This window comes from Megascapheus bottae, chromosome 23, assembly GCF_031878675.1.
Source record: "Megascapheus bottae isolate mThoBot1 chromosome 23, mThoBot2.hap1, whole genome shotgun sequence".
In the NCBI taxonomy this organism is placed as follows: Eukaryota; Metazoa; Chordata; class Mammalia; order Rodentia; family Geomyidae; genus Megascapheus; species Megascapheus bottae.
Genome location: NC_143531.1, coordinates 10747253 through 10767110, shown reverse-complemented (window position 1 = coordinate 10767110; position 19858 = coordinate 10747253). Strand labels below are relative to the sequence as shown.

Genomic DNA, 19858 nt, shown 5'->3' with positions numbered 1-19858 from the left:
GCATCCCAGAGCTCTGCCCCTCTGAGCTGGAGCTGTGCCCACATGGCACAAGATGGTAGAGATGAAGGGAGAGAAGGGGCAGCTCTGGGAATGCCTGACCTTCTCAGGCTTTGATCCCTAAGCTCCTACAGAGCAGTAACTGGCTAGGGAAGCTGTGCAGACAGAAGGAAGAGCCAGGGGGGAGCCAGGGTGGTCTGAAGACCCTCCTCTGGGCAGTTTGCCAAGCTCAGAAGAGGTTGACTCAAGCTGACTTAGAAGAAATCTTCCAAGCTCACCAACCAACTCCTCCTCCATCAGAGAGATAAGGAAACCAAGGCTTAGGAAGCCTAGCAGGACTTAATTAGTACTTGTGAAATACAACTTCATATTAGCCACGATAAGAACCACAATTACTGTTCCTACCATTTAAGGCCCTTAGAGGAGCCAAGCACTGTTCTGACAAACATTCAATCCCAAGGCCAATCCTGGCAGATATTATTGGATGGTGAAGAGTTAACTAAGACCCCCTAGCTAATTAACTAAATTTGTCTTTTCCCCAAAGTCTGTGCTCCAAATAGTATGTTATAAAAGTAGACAGTGATTTTTACTTCCATTATATTGCAGACCGTTTTTGTTTTATTTCAATGCAAGTAGTGAGCTTGAATTTAGGCCTGGGTGCTGTTAGCTTGTTCCCTCAAAGCTGGCACTCTACCACTTGAGTCATATCTCCACTTCCAGCTTTTTGGTGGTTACCTAGAACTAAGAATGTCTCATATTTTTCTGCCTGGGCTGGCTTTGAATTGAGACCATCCAAGCTTGAACTCAGGGCCTGGGTGAATTTTTGCTCAAAGCTGGTGGTCTACCACTTGAGCCACAGCTCCACTTCCAGCCTTTTTGGTGGTTAGAGAGAACAGTCTCAGAGACTTTCCTACTTGAGCTGGTTAGAACCATGATCCTCAGAACTAAACCCCTTGTGTGAGCCACTAGTACTTGGCTTTATGGGGGGGGGGTGTATGTGTGTGTGTGTGTGTGTGTTTGCCAGTCCTTGGCTTAAGCTCAGGGCCTGAGCACTGTCCTTGGGTTTTCTCAAAGCTAGAATCCTACCACTTGAGCCACAGCACCACTTCCAGCTTTTACTATGCATGTGGTACCAAGGAATTGAACCCAGGTCTTTGTGAAGGCTAGTGAAGTACTCTACCACTAAGCCAAACTCCAAGCCCTTTGTTTTTTTTCTTTTTACTTACTGCTAATTTAGAAGATACTGGAGAGTTCATGCTCTTCTCTATACTTGTACCTTTTAAAATTTTCTCTATCTTTATGAACGTTTACATTTGCTTAACTGTGACATAAAAATATTCAACATACCTGATGTGTGACAGTATTCAACCTCCACATGTTTCCTATGGAAAACAGCCAGGCACTGTAGTTGCCTGGGAATGACAAGAATAAATGCCATGGCTCACTTGACAATTAGCAGGAAGTGTGGCTAATACACCTGTTCACCTGTCCATCCCTTAAGTGACAGATGGGGAGACTTTTCTTCATTTCCTGAGGAGGCCACTTCAGGTTTGGCAAAGCCTGAGGCTAACAGAAGTCCCCTCCCTCCACCTCCACCAGAACATAATTATAATGCTTCTCCGAGATGATTATCAGGTGGAAGATAAAGATGTCAAGCCATTTGTGTGTGTGTGTGTGTGTGTGTGTGTGTGTGTGTGTATATATATATATATATACATTTGTATATATATACACGCATATATATGTGTGTGTATTATATATATATATATATTTTAAGGCTCTTCGAAAAACTCCTGTGAACAATTTAAACCAACATCTGGGGCAGGCAGGATGAGACCACTACTGCCCATTTCAGTGGGCAAAATGTGCTGAATGGGTGCAAGTTAATTAGATCCATCTTGACTCATTTTCTCTAATGAGACAGTGCAAAGCACAACATTCACCAGACCTGTTTTCTGGGCTGTGTGTGACAAGACATTTGCTGTTGTGGTCTATAATCCACTCTTGAGCTGCTTTTTGGGTTGATTCAAAAACTTCCTATTTTTTCCCAAGCAGAAATTTTATTTATCTATTCATTCATTCATTTGTTTGCATTACTGGGCACCTAAACACAGGGCCTCTTGGGCTTGCTTGGCTTTCAGCTCAAGGCTGGCACTCTACAATTTGAGCCATACTTCCACTTCTGAGTTTTTGATCGTTCATTAGAAATAGGAGTCTGGGTGGCTTATAAACCTTGACACTCAGATGAGGCTAAGATCTAAGGATCGAGATGCTGTGTCAGCCCAGCCAGGGCAGGAAAGCTGGTGAAGCTTTTATTTCCAATTAATCACTCAAAAGCTGGAAGTGTAGATGTGGCTCAACGTGGTAGAGTACTAGCCTTGAATAAAAGACTGGTGAGAGGGTGAAAGGGGTGAGGGGAAGGGTGACGAGGGAAGAGAGGAGAGAGTCATCCTGCAAAATAAAAAGTCAACCCTGCAGAAATATTTTCCTTGAGACAATCATGGGACTTGCCTATATCCAGAAATGCTTTCATAGACTTCCCATTTCATTCTAGAATATTAACAAGGCCGGTAGTCAGGGTCTAGGTTTAACACAGCTAAGAACTTTCACTGGTTGACACGACTGACTAACCAAAGTGCATGGCAATGAATACCACAACATTACTAAAACAGCTGTGCTCTGCTGTGGTTTGGACTATGTCAGACAGTCTATCCACCACTACTTTCTTAATACCATGGTAAATGTCAAAAGTGACATTTTTGAAAGTGACAAAAATAGGACTCACTACTGCTATGCCAACAGTTTGTCTCATGAACCTCTAAAACTGTCCTAAACCCCAGAAGTGCCAGGATTATCATTTGACAATCTACTTATGAAACAGAACCTGCCAACACTGATTTAGAGGCGCTAAGGCCTGGCTTGCTCAAAAAGCACTAGAGAGGCCGGGAGTTTGGCCTAGTGGTAGAGTATTTGCCTAGCATGCACGAAGATCCGGGTTCGATTCCTCGGTACCACATACGTAGCAAAAAGCCAGAAGTGGTGCTGTGGCTCAAGTGGTAGAGCCATAGCCTTGAGAAAAAATCCAGGGACAGTGCTCAGGCCCTGAGCCCATGCCCAGGACTGGCAAAAAAAAAAAGGCACTAGAAATGCCTGGGTTCCACCTTGGCACTGAAGAGGCACACCCAAGTACAAGCCACCCGTGCCATGATATTCTGGATATTTTGGCATTATCACATCCTTCTTCCTACCCTTCATCAGCTGTTTCTAGTAACTTGGATCTTGAACAACTTCTAGTAAAGTAATGGGCTCTTCTTGAAAACCTTGAGGCAGATGGCTGCTAAAGGTTGGTTGCATGGTATTAAAAATCACTCTTCATGCCTTAATCTCTTCAAGCTATCACCCCCCTCCATAATTCTAGTTTTTCTTTGTTTGCAATTATAAACATTTAAGGCTTAATTTTCCCCCTTAGTAGCCTTTGGATTCATACCACTGGTTTTGATACAAAAAAAATTTTTTTGAGACACTCTTACTATGAATTGTGGCTTCCAAATAATGGAATTTCAGGTGTGTACTACTATATCCAACACACAATGTAAACTCTGTTACCCTTTACTCATGAGTATTTCTTTTTGGTCTGTGATACCTTTAAAAGAGATGGTTTACCCCTGTAATTCTAGCTACTCAGAAGGCTGAGATCTGGGGATCACTGTTTGAAGCCAACCTGGGCAGAAAAGCCCATGAGATTCTTATCTCCAAAAAACTACTCAAAAAGCCAGAAGTGAGTGCTGTGGCTCCAGGGTAGAATATTAGCCTCGAGCAAAAGCAGCTCAGGGACAGAGTCTAGGCCCTTAGTTCAAGCCCCAGATCTAGTGTACCCACTCCCACCCCCACCCCCCCACACACAAAGGTTTTTCTAGTGGCTTTCTCCTAAATTAATGGTTTTGTGACCAGAGAATATAGGGTTTGATAATTGTTTGAAGTTTGTAACATTCAACTCATAGCCAGTATTTCATATTTTAAAGAAGTTGGATATAGCAATTAGTACAATCAATTTAATACTATGGCTCCAATCTTTTACAGGGTATATAAGTCAAGTAAAGAAAAATAGAACTTGTTTTAAAAAGTCTCACATTATTGTTGACCAGCTTTGACCATCAATTTAAGTTGTGAAGGCACTTGGATTTCAGGACCTATGCGGAATTCCACATTCTTTGTCAATCATGGGGCTTGATCACTGGGCCTGGACATTGTCCCTGAGCTATTTTTGCTCAACGCTAGCATTCTACCACTTGGAGCCACAGCAGTACTTCCAGTTTCTGGTAGTTAACTGGAGGTAAGAGTTTCCTCCGTGGGCTGGCTTTGGACTACAATCTTCAGATCCCAACTTCCCATGGACCTAGTACTATAGGCCCGAGTCACCCGTGCCTAGCTCCACATTCTTATTTGCAAGCAAGCTGCCCACATCCAAGCTGGATCTCCCTCCCTCCCTCATTCTTGCCCTCTCCCTCCCTCCCTCTATCCCCCCCACCCCAACCTCCACTCCAGTCATGGGGATTGAACTCAGGAGCTAGGCTTTTTTTTTTTTTTCGCCAGTCCTGGGCTTGAGCTCAGAGCCTGAACACTGTCCTTGGACCTTCCTCAAGGCTAGTGTTCTACCCTGAGCCACCGCACCACTTCTGGCTTTTTCTATGTATGTGGTACCGAGGAATTGAACCCGGGTCTTCGTGCAGGCTAGGCGGGCACTCTTACCACTAGGCCAAACTCCCAGACCCTGTCTCTGAGCTTCTTGAACCACAGGGCTACTTTCAGCATTTACTGTTTATGTGGTACTGAGGTATCCAACACAAGGCTTTATACATGCCACATTCCCAGCCCTTGAGACATTATTTTTGACTTGTTAAATCTCAACTGAATTCTTTACTGAAGGGCAAATTATATAGAATTCAGCAACTCTTGGCTCAGAAATCTAACACACCAATGTAATGTCCCATGACAGATGGCAATTATTTCTCTCTGGATTCAGGCACTGACCTCATTACTATTCATGGCATGAATGTAATTCAGCCATCTCATACTGAAGAGTAGAAGGCACCAACTCTTTCAAGTTCAGTTTTCCATATTCATATTCTATCATTTGTTAGCTTCCTGCCTTTACACGTGACATGTTTTTGTCTTCAAATTTATTGAACACACTAGTCAAAATTTGTGGCAGTGATTCAAATATGTAAGAACTATGATATTTTAACGTGGCATTGTAGAAGGTGGGCAAACTGGAGTCTTTCAGAAAAATCATTTGCTTGCTGCAAAGTATCACCTTGAGAACTTTTAGTTTGAGTTTTGTTTTGTTATGCAGTCAAGGCTGGCCTCTAACTCTCGATGCTCTTGCTTCAACCTGCTCAGTGCTGAGATTACAGGCATGTACAAGTCAAGCCCTCCAGGCTTAGGATCTACATATGTTAGAAGTTTAGTGGGTCCAATTTTGCAAACAACTGACCTAGGAGGTACTTTAAGATAGTTTAAACACAGCAGTGTGATTCTTCAGTCTTTGCCAGAGAAGAGAGATCACGGTTTGTTTGGAAATTCAAGTAATCCCTAAAAGTTGACTTGATCCATTGTGATTTATATATGACTTAAATCCCATATTATGTCATTCCACATTAAATCGTAAATTCAAAAAAAAAATTACTAAAAGCCAAATCTGGTACCTCATGCTCGTAAATCCTAGCTGCTGAAGGGGCTGAGACCTGCTGAGGACTGTGTTAAGTTTAAAACCAGACAGGAAAGTCTGTGAGACCCTTATCTCCAATGAACCACCCGAAAACCATCAGTGGAGTAGGGGCTCAAAGCAAAAAGCTCAGCGACAGTGCCTAGACCCTGAGTTCAAGCCCTACAACTGACCAAACAGACAAAACATCAGCTACAAGTAAGGACAGCAATAACACTGCCATCTTCCATTCATCAACCACCAAACCTCACTAAAATACCTATCGCCTACAAATTCAGGATGTTTGACTTCTTGGATGTCAAGGTAAGATGGAAGGAACAACAATGTGGAAAAGGCTGTAGGTGAAGGAATATTCAGGACACCTAGAGGCTCAAAGGTGGCCTCTTCAGGAATAGATAACAGGTAAGCTGGGTCTGAGGCTCCATCCTTGTTTTCCCATGGGTGAGAGAAAAAGCAGTGCAGGCCCAAAGGCTGCAAAAAGCCTCTCACACCAGGGACCACTTCAGGGATCAGATTTGAGGCACCTCAGCCGACAAATGAGTTGTTAGGGGCAATCTCTCTCTTTCTGTGCCATTAAAGCCCTCTGAGTCTAGGGGACAATAGTGAAGGGATGAAAATTTATGTGCAAATTATGAAAATCCTTGACAATGTTGCACACCTAAGCAGAGGAATCGTGTGCACATCTCCTGGGTTCAGGAAGAGAGGGGGAGGGGAAGGGGCAAGAAGAAATGCCAGTGAAGGCTGATGATAGAACTACTATTACATACTTGGAAATTTTTTGTTCACCTTCTCCCCATGTCATGCCACCACAGTGAGTAACAGGCACTTATAACATATCTCACTGAAACAGAACATCTGGTGTAGTCATTTCTAACTTGTTAGTCAATGCCTAGCTGCCTCTGATGACATATAATATTTATTGAAATGAACTCCAGGAAATGGAAACAGGAGTTTTTTTTTTTCCTTAAAAAAAGAAGAGAAAAAGAGGAAGATGAGGAGGAGGAAGAAATGATCTTTAAAAAAAAAAAAAACCAGCCATACAGGGTTGTGGAAAAAAAGGAACCTTACTGCACTGCTGGTGGGATTATAAACTAGTTCAGCTACTCTGGAAAGCAGTGTGGAGGTTTCTTAAAGAATTGAAAATTGACCGTTCCTATGATTCCCGCCATACCACTCCTGGGTATCTATCCTGAACATCATAACCCAGGATATGATAAGGACACCTGCTCAGCTATGTTCATCTCTGCACTACTCACAATAGCCAGGCGATGGAAACAATCCAGATGCCCTACTGCAGATGAATGAATACACACAGTGGATTTTCTACATAGCCAACAGACAAGATAAAATAATGGCATTTGCAGGGAATGGATGAATCTAGAGCAAATCATGTTGAGTGAGGTAAGTCAAGACCAAAGGAACAAAAGGCGCATGGTATCCTTAATATGTGACTATTAGATCCAAATAGTACAAGAGCTATGACTCAATATTTGAGTACCCAATGTTATTGACATGGTCTTGGAGATATAAACATAACTACATAGACATAAAAATCTATGATGGGCTATATACTCTATAGAAATAATGTTTTATTACATAGATTAATATGTATCTATGAAATACAAACTCTCAGCCTAATTTTAATTATGTTCTAAAATCTAAGTGCCAGTGATTATATAGAGATTCCCTTCCTGAATACTTGTTTGCTAAACATGTCATTTGAAAATCAATGTTAATACATTCTTTAAAAAAATCAGCCATTGGGCTGGGAGTTTGGCCTAGTGGTTAAAGTGCTTGCCTAGCATGCATGAAGACCCGGGTTCGATTCCTCGGTACCACATACATAGAAAAAAGCCGGAAGTGGTGCTGAGGCTCAAGTGGTAGAGCTCTAGCCTTGAGAAAGTCCAAGGACAGTGCTCAGGCCCTGAGCTCAAGCCCAGGACTGGCAAAAAAAAAAAATCAGCCAGCCATATTATATATATATATGTTCGTTTATTTGAAATAAGGGGGAAAACAAGATGACTGGGAGGGGGTGGGGGAAAGGAAATGGAGACAAAAACAGGAGAAGGCATATCAATGTGTGAATATAACTGTAACCCCTCTATACACTATAATTAATAAAAAGAAAGAAATCAGCCATCAGTTTTAGGGAAGCTGAGACCATAAAGGAAATTTCAGCCCAGGAGTTTGTGGCCAGACTATCTATCCATCTCCATAACAGTCTAGCAAGAAACTGGAACATTACTAGCAGAAAAGAGGGGATTAAAATTCTTAAACAAACATATAAGCAGAGAATTCCCAACCTTCCCAAGGATAAACTGATGGCTGAAAGTTGAAACACTTGGCATGTGTGTGTGTGTGGTGGTACTGGGCTATGAACTCAGGACCTTGCATTCTCACTTGGCTTTTCTACTCATGGATGGTGACAACTTGAACCACACCTCCACTTCTGGCTTCAAACCTTGATCCTCAGATTTTAGCCTCCTGAGTAGCTAGAATTATAGGCGTGAGCCACCAGTGACTGACAGGAGTTAGACTTCTTTACACACTTTGGGAAGACACTGCTGTTTAAGGCTGGCTCTTTAGGTTAAAGTCCTTTGTTATACTGTAAAACAGGTTCAGTTAAACTAGACAATAAATATTTAGTTAAGATTCTCTCCAAGATTATTGAAAGAATCATCAGTAGACTCCATTGATTATTGTAATCAAGACCAGACAGGATTACATCCTCCCCTCTGGGTGGGGGTGGGGAGGGAGATTGTAAAATAATGAGAGGAGTGACGGGTTTACTGGGGTGGTAAGCCTTGTGTGATGGAACTCATTTTTATTTCCTGTGCGGTTGCTTTAGGATAGATAAAAAGATTAAAAATAAGGAAAAAGAAACCAATAAAAGCACCTTGCATAAATGGTTGTTTATAATAATCAAACACATAACTGATAAAAGACCACTTCCTAAATATTAAGTCAACACTTTCACTCTGGAAAGCAAGGCCAAATAAAACTCTGTGGAGGGGCAAAACAAGATGACTGGGAGGGGGTGGAAGGGAGGGAAATGGGGACAAAAATAGGAGAAGTAGTTATCAATGTGTGAGAAGTAATGCATTTACTACCTGGCAAATATAACTGTAACCTCTCTATACATCACCCCGACAATAAAAACAAAACAAAACAAACCCAAAACTGTATGGAGTGTGCCCTAGACTGCACCTTCTTCCCTCTACTCACCATGAACAATCAAGGATATTGCCTCTGATTCCCTTCTTTCTCCAGCTCCTCCTACTACCAATTGTGTGTGTGTGTGTGTGTGTGTGTGTGTGTGCATACATCGTACATAAGCCTATTCTGGGCTTGAACACAGAGCCTTGTCCCTTAGCTTTTTCTGCCACTTGAGCCACAGCTCCATCTCCTGCTGTTTAGAGGTTAGTTGGAGATGGTCCTGTCAGATTTCCCTGCCTGGACGGGCTTTGAACTATGATCCTCAGATCTCAGCCTCCTGAGTAGCTAGGATTACAGGTGTGAGCCACAGGAGCATTGGTGTAAGCCTTTGCTTCCAAGGCAGGAGAGAATACTGAAAAGCAATTCCCTCTAAATGCCTCTACAATCTTTCTCATTATGTGGGACACTGGTCAGTTCTGAATTATTTCTACTATAAAATGTTATCAACATCAATGGAGAGAAAAATCTAGCCAACCAACTAACTGGGTGGTAGAAAATACAAATGCTTTCCACACCCCAAACCAGTGGCCAATTACCATATTTTCTTTACCTCTAGCATTCCAAGAGCACTGAAATTCCAAAGAAAATTATAATTTGGGGAGGAAAAAAATCACTAAATCATAGTTTCCCTAAGCTTCAGAGCTCTTTTTTTTCCTATAAGGACTAGTGAGAAGCTCAAACGATGTATGGATTGCATGGATTTTGAATGCTTTGTTATTAAAATTAAATAGCATGGTCCTTCATTAAAAATAATGGAAAGACAGTCAGAGAAAGAACAATCCAAGTAAAACATTTTTAGGTGGAAGTGAGAGCAAGATTCTAGAAAATTCTAGAAAACAAACCCTGCTAGTATGTTCCACGTCACAATCAAAGAAACAAAAATAACTATGATAGATTCTCAAAGTTTCCAGCAACCCATTAGTTAACAAGGCTAGACCTTCATATCCTAATTGTTTAATAGTTAGACATGTGCCTATATTAGCCACACACGCAACAATCCCTATGTAATTGTGCAAGTGATCACCATGAAAATACCCTTCCATGTATCACGAGACTTTCTGACCAAAGAAAAGGTATCCAGAACAACAGCATAAAAAACAACCTCTACTCACATACAGCCTGTACAGTGGGAAAAGGAGTTACTGCTGAAGATCAACCCAACAGCCTTTGTTAGAAGTAAAAGCCAGGCATCAGTCAACACTGCCACTAGTCAAAGACAGCTTCTATGACACATGGGGTTCTTTGAAAACATAAACCAATTTTTTAAAAGTTTTTTGACAAAAAAGCTTCAATGTCCCAAGCTGCATTGGTACAACTGGGACATAAATTGACATGTTGAACTGAAACTCCTTTGTAGAACCACTTAAAACATTTAAAAGAATGCAAATTAATGCACCTTCTATCTGGCACATGTCATGTAACCCTTTTATTAATTACAATAAAAAATATTAAAAAAAACATTTAAAAGAAATAATTATAAAAACTGGGATTTTTTTAAAACTTTTTAACAGCTTGCTAAAAACCAGTTTTTTTAACAAGAATATAAGAAATAGGCTTTTTTTCTTTCTGGTTTACCAAATACACCGAGGTGGCGCTGGGATTCAGGGTCACTGGCAGAGGAAAAATTACAAATGCAAATTCAGGGTGTCAGTGCTGGATTTACATGGTGGTCTTGTTGGGCAACCGGCCTGAGAGATTCCAGTACCTTGAACATACTAGGCCCTGGTGGCTCATGCTTACATTTCTTGCTATGGTGAATGGCTGGGACCTGAGGATCCCAGTTTCAAGTCATCCAAATCCAAGAGACTCATCTCTCTCTCCAATGAACCAAAAAAAGTGGAAGAGGAAGCGTAGCTCAAGTAGAGGAGCTTGAGCCCTTAGTGAAAATTTAAGCCCTAGTACCACCACACACACGCATACACTCTCTCTCACTTAGGTCTTAAAAGCACACCTTTTCTCCCAAATGCCCCCTTTCTCATTGCCCCAGGCATATTCTATTGCTCTTCTGCATTTTGTGTCTCATCTATAGCCCTCCAGGGGACAGCACCCGGACCCAAGTCACTTAGATCTATCTCCCAGCCACTCTGAGACTCCTAGGTTCTCTATTGTTTCTTCACAAAGAGGAATCAATAATGTTCAATGAGTCAGTCAGCCTACATCACAAGGATCCACATGAATCGATGAAACTCAGGCTCCTGGACTTTACCCTACAGAGTGGTCAGTAAATCTGTGATAGGGAGCTGCTAATTACTACTGATCCCAGGTCTACACTGATAGCCTCTTACAAACAAAATTAATGTACTCTCTGGCAAGGTAGGTTTAGATAATGCCCTCATGTTTACAATGGGGTCCAATTTATGGCTTATTCTCCCATAGAAACCTGTGTTGAAGTTTACCCAATTATAGCTAAACTGTCTCTTTTTTGGGGGGGGGAGGTGGAATAGGGGGGAATAAGGATCAGCTATGAGGTTTGAACTCCAGGTCCCTGAGCTCTTTTGCTCAATCTACCACTTTGAGCCACAGCTCAATTCTGGTTTTTCTGGTGGTTCAGTGGAAATAAGAGCATCTCAGATGTTCCTACTTCAGTTGGCTTTGAACCACCTTCCTCAGATCTCCACCTCCTGAGTAGCTAGGGTTAGGTACAGGTCTAAGCCATCAGTGCCCAGCTGCTAAACTGTGTTTTAAGTTAATAAATGTGGGGTTGGAGAGACTTTAAGAGATCCAGTTTCCCACTCAATAAACTCCTAGATAGTCTTAAAATTACAAGCTCCATAGATACTGCCCCTGGCCTCCACTGTGAATAACTTGGCTTTCTCATATCATTTTTTACTGTCCAATCCAAGCAAATCTTCCTTACACCAGGCTGGTTGTTGTCCCTATGACCATCAAATTTTTGGATCTTAGCAAAGTAACATGACACACACAATATAACAATACTTATTGTGCCTAGTGGCATCCAGTGCTTTATAACCAAACACATTTTGGCGGGGGGAGTGAAGTATAAGAGTACTTATTATTACTGGAATAATAATTAGGACTAAATGCTGCCATCTAATTTATTTGCCCTATTTTTGCCTCTCTGGCTGGGCCCTGGTGGTTCCAAGCCACTCAAGAAGCTGGGAGCTGAGTATCACATTTCAAAGCCAGCCCTAGCCCTGGGCAGAAAAGTCTGTGAGGCTCTTATCTTCAATTAACCAACAAAAAGCCAGAAATGAAAGTGTGGCTCAAGTGGTATAGCACCAGCCTTGATTGGAAAAAGCCAATCAAGAGCACAAAAGTTAAGCTCCAGTAATTGGCCCAATTTTCTTAAAGTATCAGTTATCTTCCAATTGCAAACTTACTGTAGAAGACTCTGGTGCTATATAGCTCCGTTCTCAGTGTATTCACCGATAATCTCACTTACCTCATCCTCCACTCTATCAGTCCTTAGTTACCTGAAGCCTGTCACACTCATTCCTGATGTCCCCTTCTTCGGAATTACCAACTGACAAACTAATCCAATGTGATAGGGGAGAGCCAGGGAAAAGCTCATCTCATACAAAGAGACTGCTTTGTGGGCACTAAGATAGGGCATAAGAGGAGGTGTCAAAAGTAGCCTTCCACCCTGGAAATGAAGAGCTGAAAAAACTGATGGGTGATGTAGCTATCACAGTACTTCAAGATGAATTAAACTTTATGTGATTCTAAAAGAGAGAAAGGGAAAGGAGGGAGGGGGAAGGGGGGAAAGAGGAGGAGGAAGAGAGAGGAAGAAGGGAGAGGGTGGAGGGAATAAGGAGGCGTAGGAAGGAGGAGGAGGAGAGAGGAAGAAAAAGGGAAGGAGAACTGATTCTCGACCACTATGTACTACGTCCTATCTGCTAACTGCTATGTGCTAATGGCACATGCTTTACCTGTTCAGTGAAGGAGATGGTAACATCGTTTTACAGAGGAAATGAACAGCCTGAGCAATTAATTGTTCAACATCACACAAGCCAAGGGCACCTCTGAGATTCTTATCTCATCTGTAAGTGTAACCAGAGCTCTACTAATATATAATCAACCCACAGGCTCCTAACGAATGGCTCAAGAAGCCTGTGTGTAGCCCTATTTTAACTCACATTTTAATCAATGGTTATAGAGAAGGCAGAGACCAGAAAAATGAAAAGACTATGACACCAGATCACCGATTTAAATGGGCACATGATATTGAGAAGGGGGAATTTACATGGATGACTATCAGACTTTGCTAACTAATGTGTTCCACCCCCAACAGGATGGAAGACATGAGCCCAGGTGTCCAGAGGCCATAGACATCGGAGCACCTATAGCTGAGTGAGTAGAACACTGATGTCCAGTGAGGGCTTTGGTGCTCAAGCCTTACCCTGCCCAAGTCAGACCTAACTCATCATGTAGGTCAACACTGAATCTCCTACTGAGCTAAAACAGAGACTATGATAAGAAAAGAGAGCCAGAAGAGAGTAAAGATTTAGAAGGAGCCAGGTGCCTGTGGCTCACACCTATAATCCTAGCTACTCAAGAGGCTTGAGATCTGAGGATCATAGTTCTAAGCCAGCCCAGGCAGGAAAAATTCAGGAAACTCTTATCTCTGATAAAGCACCCCCCAAAAGCTGGAAGTGGAGCTGTGACTCGAGTAATAACACCAGCCTTGAGCAAAACTGCTTAGAGACAGTATCCAGGCCCTGAGTTCAAGCTCCAGGACAAGTATGAAGAAAGTGTAAATGAGGGGAGATGAAGAGAGCGGAGGGGAGGGGCTTGTTTTAAACCAAGAGCCAGTGGCTTTTGCTAGTAATCCTTGCAATTTGGCGGCTGAGTTCTGAAGATGCAGGTTCAAACCCAGCCCAGGCAGGAAAGTCTATAGGGTTCTGACCTTCAACTAACCACCAAAATGCTGGAAGTGAAGCTGTGGTTTAAGCAATAATCAGTTTTGAACAGAAAATCTGAGTGACAACGCCCAGGGCCCTGAGTTCAAGCTCCAGTGCCAACACATTCACATACAGAGAATGGGAAAAGTGAAAGGGAGACAAGCAAAGCAGATGACAGCAGTCTCTGATACATGTGCAGTGAGTATAATTGTACTTATCTTTGGTAATGGCCCTAAAAATGCAGGCAGGCCCCTCCCAGGGACGCTTCAGATGGCAGAAAGAGTAAAGAGAGGATGAAGGAGTTATTCTTGCATCCGGGTTGGCTTGCTTAGAGGAAGAGGCATAATACAGTCTACTAGCCAGAATAGTGGGCCAGACAGTTGTCTGTCGTGCAGGCTTGAACAAGGCCTAGAAGCAACAACGCCCTGCTTTGTCTCTGGAGAGCCTCTACCAGTGTGAACCAGGGAAGCAAACTGGCTGAGTGACACTTCAATGGGCTGCCAGCAGGGGAGGTATTTTTAGGCAAGTGGAGACTTGAAACCCTCCTCCAGCCCTCTAGGGTAGGTAATTATCTCCTGACTCCTTCATGGGCTGACCACTTCCATCCTGACATGGGCATTTCCTTCAGCACTCTTCCCCCTCCCCCAGTGGGCTGCCTTCCAGAAACTTATTTAGTTTGGCTTCATTCCTTCCCCCAGCCCTGCCCAAATATGAACCATACATCAGATCATCTATGTGAATGCATAGATTCTGAGTCCATTCCTTCCTTGTCCATTCCAGGGCAAATAGATTGCGGGCTCAGTGACACTGAAAACCAATGGCACTCAGAAACGGACATATCCATGAGACCCCTTTCCACATCTATGAAAGATTATGTAAAGTTTTGATCACTAAATTTGATTACATGAAATTTTTTTAAAGGACTTGTCATCATAAACTGGCAAAACTGGCCAGTGGCATAGAAAGGTAGTGGAGGGAGACAAATACTTCAGGGATGAAAATTCAGTACAAAAACAAAACATGGTAGATAAAGAGAAAGAAAAACTCTAAACTTAAATATGCCACAATCTTAAAATTTCCCCATTAACAATTCTTAAATCAAGCATAGAGTTCATCTTTTTTAAGAATACAAAAGTTGATAGTGGGACAGGAATGTGGCCTAGTGGTAGAACGTTGGCCTAGCATGCGCAAAGACTTGGGTTCGATTCCTCAGTACCATATACAAAGAAAAAGCCGGAAGTAGTGCTATGGCTCAAGTGGTGGAGCAGTTGCTTTGAAAAAGCCCGAAGACAGTGTTCAGGCCCTCAGTTCAAGCCCCAGAACTGGCAAAAAAAAAAAAATCACATTGTGATGAATACTTCTAATAAATGATGAATATGCCACCTTTCTTTAAATGTGTTTCACAAAAGGTAATTTCAGGCCCTTAGCTGCATAGAACCCATTTCAGATTTGGACACGTGACCCACTTCTCTAAAGCCCAGCATTATCTGTGACCAAATGCCTGAAGCTAGCTCATTTGAAGTATTAGAACTGCCAAACCAGAGTTATATGTTATACACAGCAAGTATTTACAGATTACTTGAATAATTTACAGTCACTTGTTCTCCAATAAGATTTGTTGTTTCTTCAGAAAATCAATTTTTAAAGATAAATAACCATAAATATCTAAATTATCTTAAAATAATATAACTCTAGACATCAAGGTACAAAAGGGAAATCAGTTCCAATATGAAGTTATTATATAACATAGGTATGCAGTCTCTAAAAAATAAATAGCTATCAATAAAAGCTCTATATTTTCCCTTAAAATTCTCATAGCTTGGGCTGGGAGTTTGGCCTAGTGGTAGAGTGCTTGCCTAGCATGCACAAAGACCCGGGTCGATTCCTTGGTACCACATACTTAGAAAAAGCCAGAAATGGTGCTGAAGCTCAAGTGTAGAGTTCTAACCTTCAGAAAAATCCAAAAACAGTCCTCAGGCCCTGAGCTCAAGCCCAGGACTGGCAAAAAAAAAATTCTCACAGCTTTTTTCTAACATGTTGTTTTACTTTTGAATGAATAATATTGTAGTTGTTTGGTCCATTTTCTGCTAACAATGAACTGTTTAATTTACCTGAACTTTTTTAGTTTGTCAAAAACAAAATGTGTGCTAAGTCAGTCTTTTTATTTTAAATCCTTTAAAGTGAACTTTAAGTAACATTAGTTAAAATCTGTACCTCTGCCTCCTCTCAAAGTAATAACTACATTTCAAATAGTACAGAATTCTGAAACTTAAAAATGAATAAGCATAGTACTATAAATTATTTTCATCCGTTTTTTTAACAATATGAATCATAGAAACTAATTTCCACTACATTTGAAGGTTCAAGTAATAATTCACACATTGTAAAGCTGTCTTTGCACTGCAGCTTAGATGATCAATTCGGAAGATGTGTGTAGTAGCAACAGCCTTGAAGCTGGGAGGATTTCTATCAAAAGCAGAGCAGAACTGCTGTCCCTGCCCAGAAGAGGAGCCAGAACAGAAGGCAGAAGGAAGTCACTCTCTCTGCTGCCCCCACTGCAGCCAGGTTTTATCCTGGAGGTTTGTAATAACCTATTAAGCCTGATTCCTCCTGCTTGTTATAACTCACCAGACCCCTCTTTATGACCAACACTCCATCTTTAACCCATTTTATTTGTGATGCAAAATATCTCTATAATGGCTTTCCTTTTGGCTATTGCTAATGTGAGTGAATTACAGATGCAACAGTCTGTGTAGCAAACTCTTAATATTGCCTTCTAGAAGATATCTTAATAAGTACAATGTGCCACATAAAACAGTGATGTGCTTTTAAAACCTTTTTTCCACTCAAAGAGATTTTTAATTTCCCTTACTGTATGGGAAGGGAGGGGAAGCTAAGGGAATACGTAAATTATGGTTATCCTCTAAATTCCAAATTACTGAAACCTAGTTTAACAAACTGTCAGTCACACATTTTGTTTTTCTAATACAGACTTAGCTGAGACATACCTTCATGGACTTAACTACCATCATCTTCACCCTGGCTTTACTGTGAGCACAGATCAAATGTGGAAACTCAAATTGGAAACATAAATAAGAGAGAGACTGCATCTCACATACAAAAAATTCAAGGGCTGGGAATGTAGCTTAATGATAGTGCTTGCCTAGCATGTACGAAGTTCTTGGTTCAACTCCTTGGTACCACATACACAGAAAAGCCAGAGTGGTGCTGTGGCTCAAGTGATAGACACCTAGTCTTGAGAAAGTTCAAAGACAGAGCTTGGATGTAGCTCAGCGGCAAAGTGCTTGCCTAGCAAATGCAACGTCATGGGTTCAATCCCCAATACCAAAAAGGAAAAGAAAAAAAATACAGAAAACTGAGAATTAGCTGGATAAATAGCTTGCACAATCTCCCTCAGCTATTAAAGTGATAGAGCTGTGATTTCAGTATACACCATATAACTCATGAACTTTTTATTTTTTGTTTCAGTATGTGGCTTGAACTCAGTGCCTGGATATTGTCTCTTAGCTTTTTTGCTCAAGGCAGGCACTATGCCATCTGAGTCATACCTCCACCTCCAGCTTTTTCTTTTCTTTTTTTATTTAATTTTTTTATTGTAATTAGTAAAAGGGTTACATGATATTTGCCAGATAGAAGGTGCATTAATTCACATACATTGATACCCTTTCACATGTCTTGGTACCCATTACCCTCCCCCCCCCCACCCCTCACCCGTCTTGGTTTTCCCCCCTTCCCTATCAAATTTCAAATAACCAAATACAAATAAATTCAATATATCAGATAACAAAGTGAGATACTATAACAATATGAGATAACCAAGGGACAGCAAAGGAGATGAGAGACAACATAGTACATTAAGGACAACAATCATTCGTTATATGGCTTTTGTTTCAATATCCCACCTCCAGCTTTTTCGTAGTATAGTAAATTGAAAACAAGAGCCTCTTAGATTTGTCTGTATGGGCTGGTTTTGAACAAGAATCCTCCCATCTCAGTCTCTTGAATAGCTAAAGAATGTTGGTATGAGTCACTGGTTCCAGGCTTTAACCTGTAAGCTTTAAGCACTATATCATATGTACAAACCCATCCACACATAAGTTCACAAAGACACATAGATTAACATGTATGACAATAGTTAGAATACACACACACACACACACACACACACACACACACAAACACAAAAGGGGCTTATGGACAGAAATATGGTTGAACAAGGTATTAGATGTTGTTTCTTGAACTCTTTTCTGACTGTTTTGGGGTGGGGAAGGGTGTTGCTGGGGACAGTGGTAGCCAATATCTCCTCCCTTTGCCATGTGCACCCTCCTGCCTAAGAGGGATAGAATTTGGGACTCAGGTCTGAGACTGCTGGGAACTGAGAGATGCTTCCACTGAGGACAGTGAGCCCCACAGTGAGCCCCACACAGGACTAAGTACAGCACACAGCGTCTTGCCCTACACTTCCTCCCTCATGTGTCAACATGAAGACTTACCAAAACATCCTGTAAGGAGCCTGGAAGGATAACAAGAAGGGATTAAGGATAGGAAATAGGGAGAAAGACTGGAGTGGAAACACTAGCTGAACTCAACCCAAAGGAGACTCAGAGGACAAAGACCTAAAAATACCAACAGAGACCCTCTGACAGCTTCAGTCTAGGAAACTAGAAAAGCTTCACTCCATTTTTTTTTTCTTCCAGGGCCTAAAGCACGTATAACTAAGACTCACTACTTATAGTGAAGTACATTCATTAATAGTTCCACAACAAGGGGCGGAGGGAGGGAGGGAGGAAGAGAAAGCTTCAGATGTGTGAAAATGGCTCTGCCATTTTTCTACTCATTAACGCTACACTGGGAAATAAAAAGTTACAACTTGCAGTGTGTGGTTGTTTTCTATTTGAGTTTACTTAATTTTCAAAACAGTGAGTCATCTGTACTATGCAAATGAGAGTTATGATGGTTTCATGTCAATGATGAACTACAGTTTATATATAGAACACTGTTCTTTAAATAGCAAGCTGTCTAGTTCCACGAAGCCAGGCGGCTGTCCCCTTCTCTCATCAAACCTAGGAACCCAAATCCTGAACAGCTGTGAAGTGTGTCCACATCTGGCAAATGGCACAGCAAAGCCCATACTGGTTGAGAGATAGAGGGGCCAGGCCCCTACCTGGCCTGCAGACAAAGCCTCACTCTCCTAGTGAGGAAAATAAAGAATCAAAAGAAAGGAATAGAAGAATACGTGTTTTCCTATTTTATGGCAAAGCCTCAGGGATGCCCACAGCAGGTCCATCTCAGAAACATTTACAACTAACAGTTACTATTATATGAGAATATAGCTAAAAATGGAAGCCTTTAAAAAATGTGTAACATGGGCTCATAAACATGTATGCTGGTTCATGTATCAAAACACTGGCTTCAAATAGTTACATCTCCCCAAAATATCTGCCATTACTAATAAGAAACATGTATTTCTTACCTCTGAAAGAATGCACAGGGCTGGAAGTGTAGCTTAGTAGTAGAGTGCTTGTCTAGCATGCATGAAGCCCTAGGTTCAAATCCTCAGTACTACATAAACAGAAAAAGCTAGTAGTGGAGCTATGGCTCCAGTGGTAGAGCGCTAGCATTGAGTAAAAGAAACTCAGGGACCAGTGCCTAGGCCCTGAGTTCAAGCCCTAAGACTGCCACCCACCCCACCCCCATCATCCCAAAAAAGAATGCACAGGGCTTTCCAACTCTTAGAAATTTGGCTTGAAGGGCCAGGAGCATAGCCTAGTGGTAGAGTGCTTGCCTAGCATGCACAAAGCCCTGGGTTTGATTCCTTGGTACTACATACTCAGAAAAAGCCAGAAGTGGTGCTGTGGCTCAAGTGGCAGGGCACTAGGGACAGTGCCCAAGCCCCGAGTTCAAGCCCCGGGATTAGCAAAAAAGAAAAAAAAATTGGCTTGAAAAAACACAAACTGGAGAGATTTGTCTTTTTCATTTAAATCTCAACTTCCCATAAATAACAAATGTATATGTATCACACACACACACACACACA

The 19858-nt window shown here is 41.6% G+C and overlaps 1 protein-coding gene and 1 long non-coding RNA gene across 7 annotated transcripts in view; one reads left to right on the top strand and one right to left on the bottom strand.

Annotated features, from left to right (window-relative positions):
- Lef1 (lymphoid enhancer binding factor 1) overlaps nt 1–19858 on the bottom strand; it is a 93415-nt gene that overhangs the window by 51811 nt on the left and 21746 nt on the right. The gene's annotated exons all lie outside the window — the stretch shown is intronic.
- On the top strand, nt 11170–16471 carry LOC150047307 (uncharacterized). The gene is made up of 3 exons (XR_016539422.1): nt 11170–11251; nt 13191–13249; nt 16207–16471. It is a non-coding gene; the product is annotated as an uncharacterized LOC150047307 (long non-coding RNA).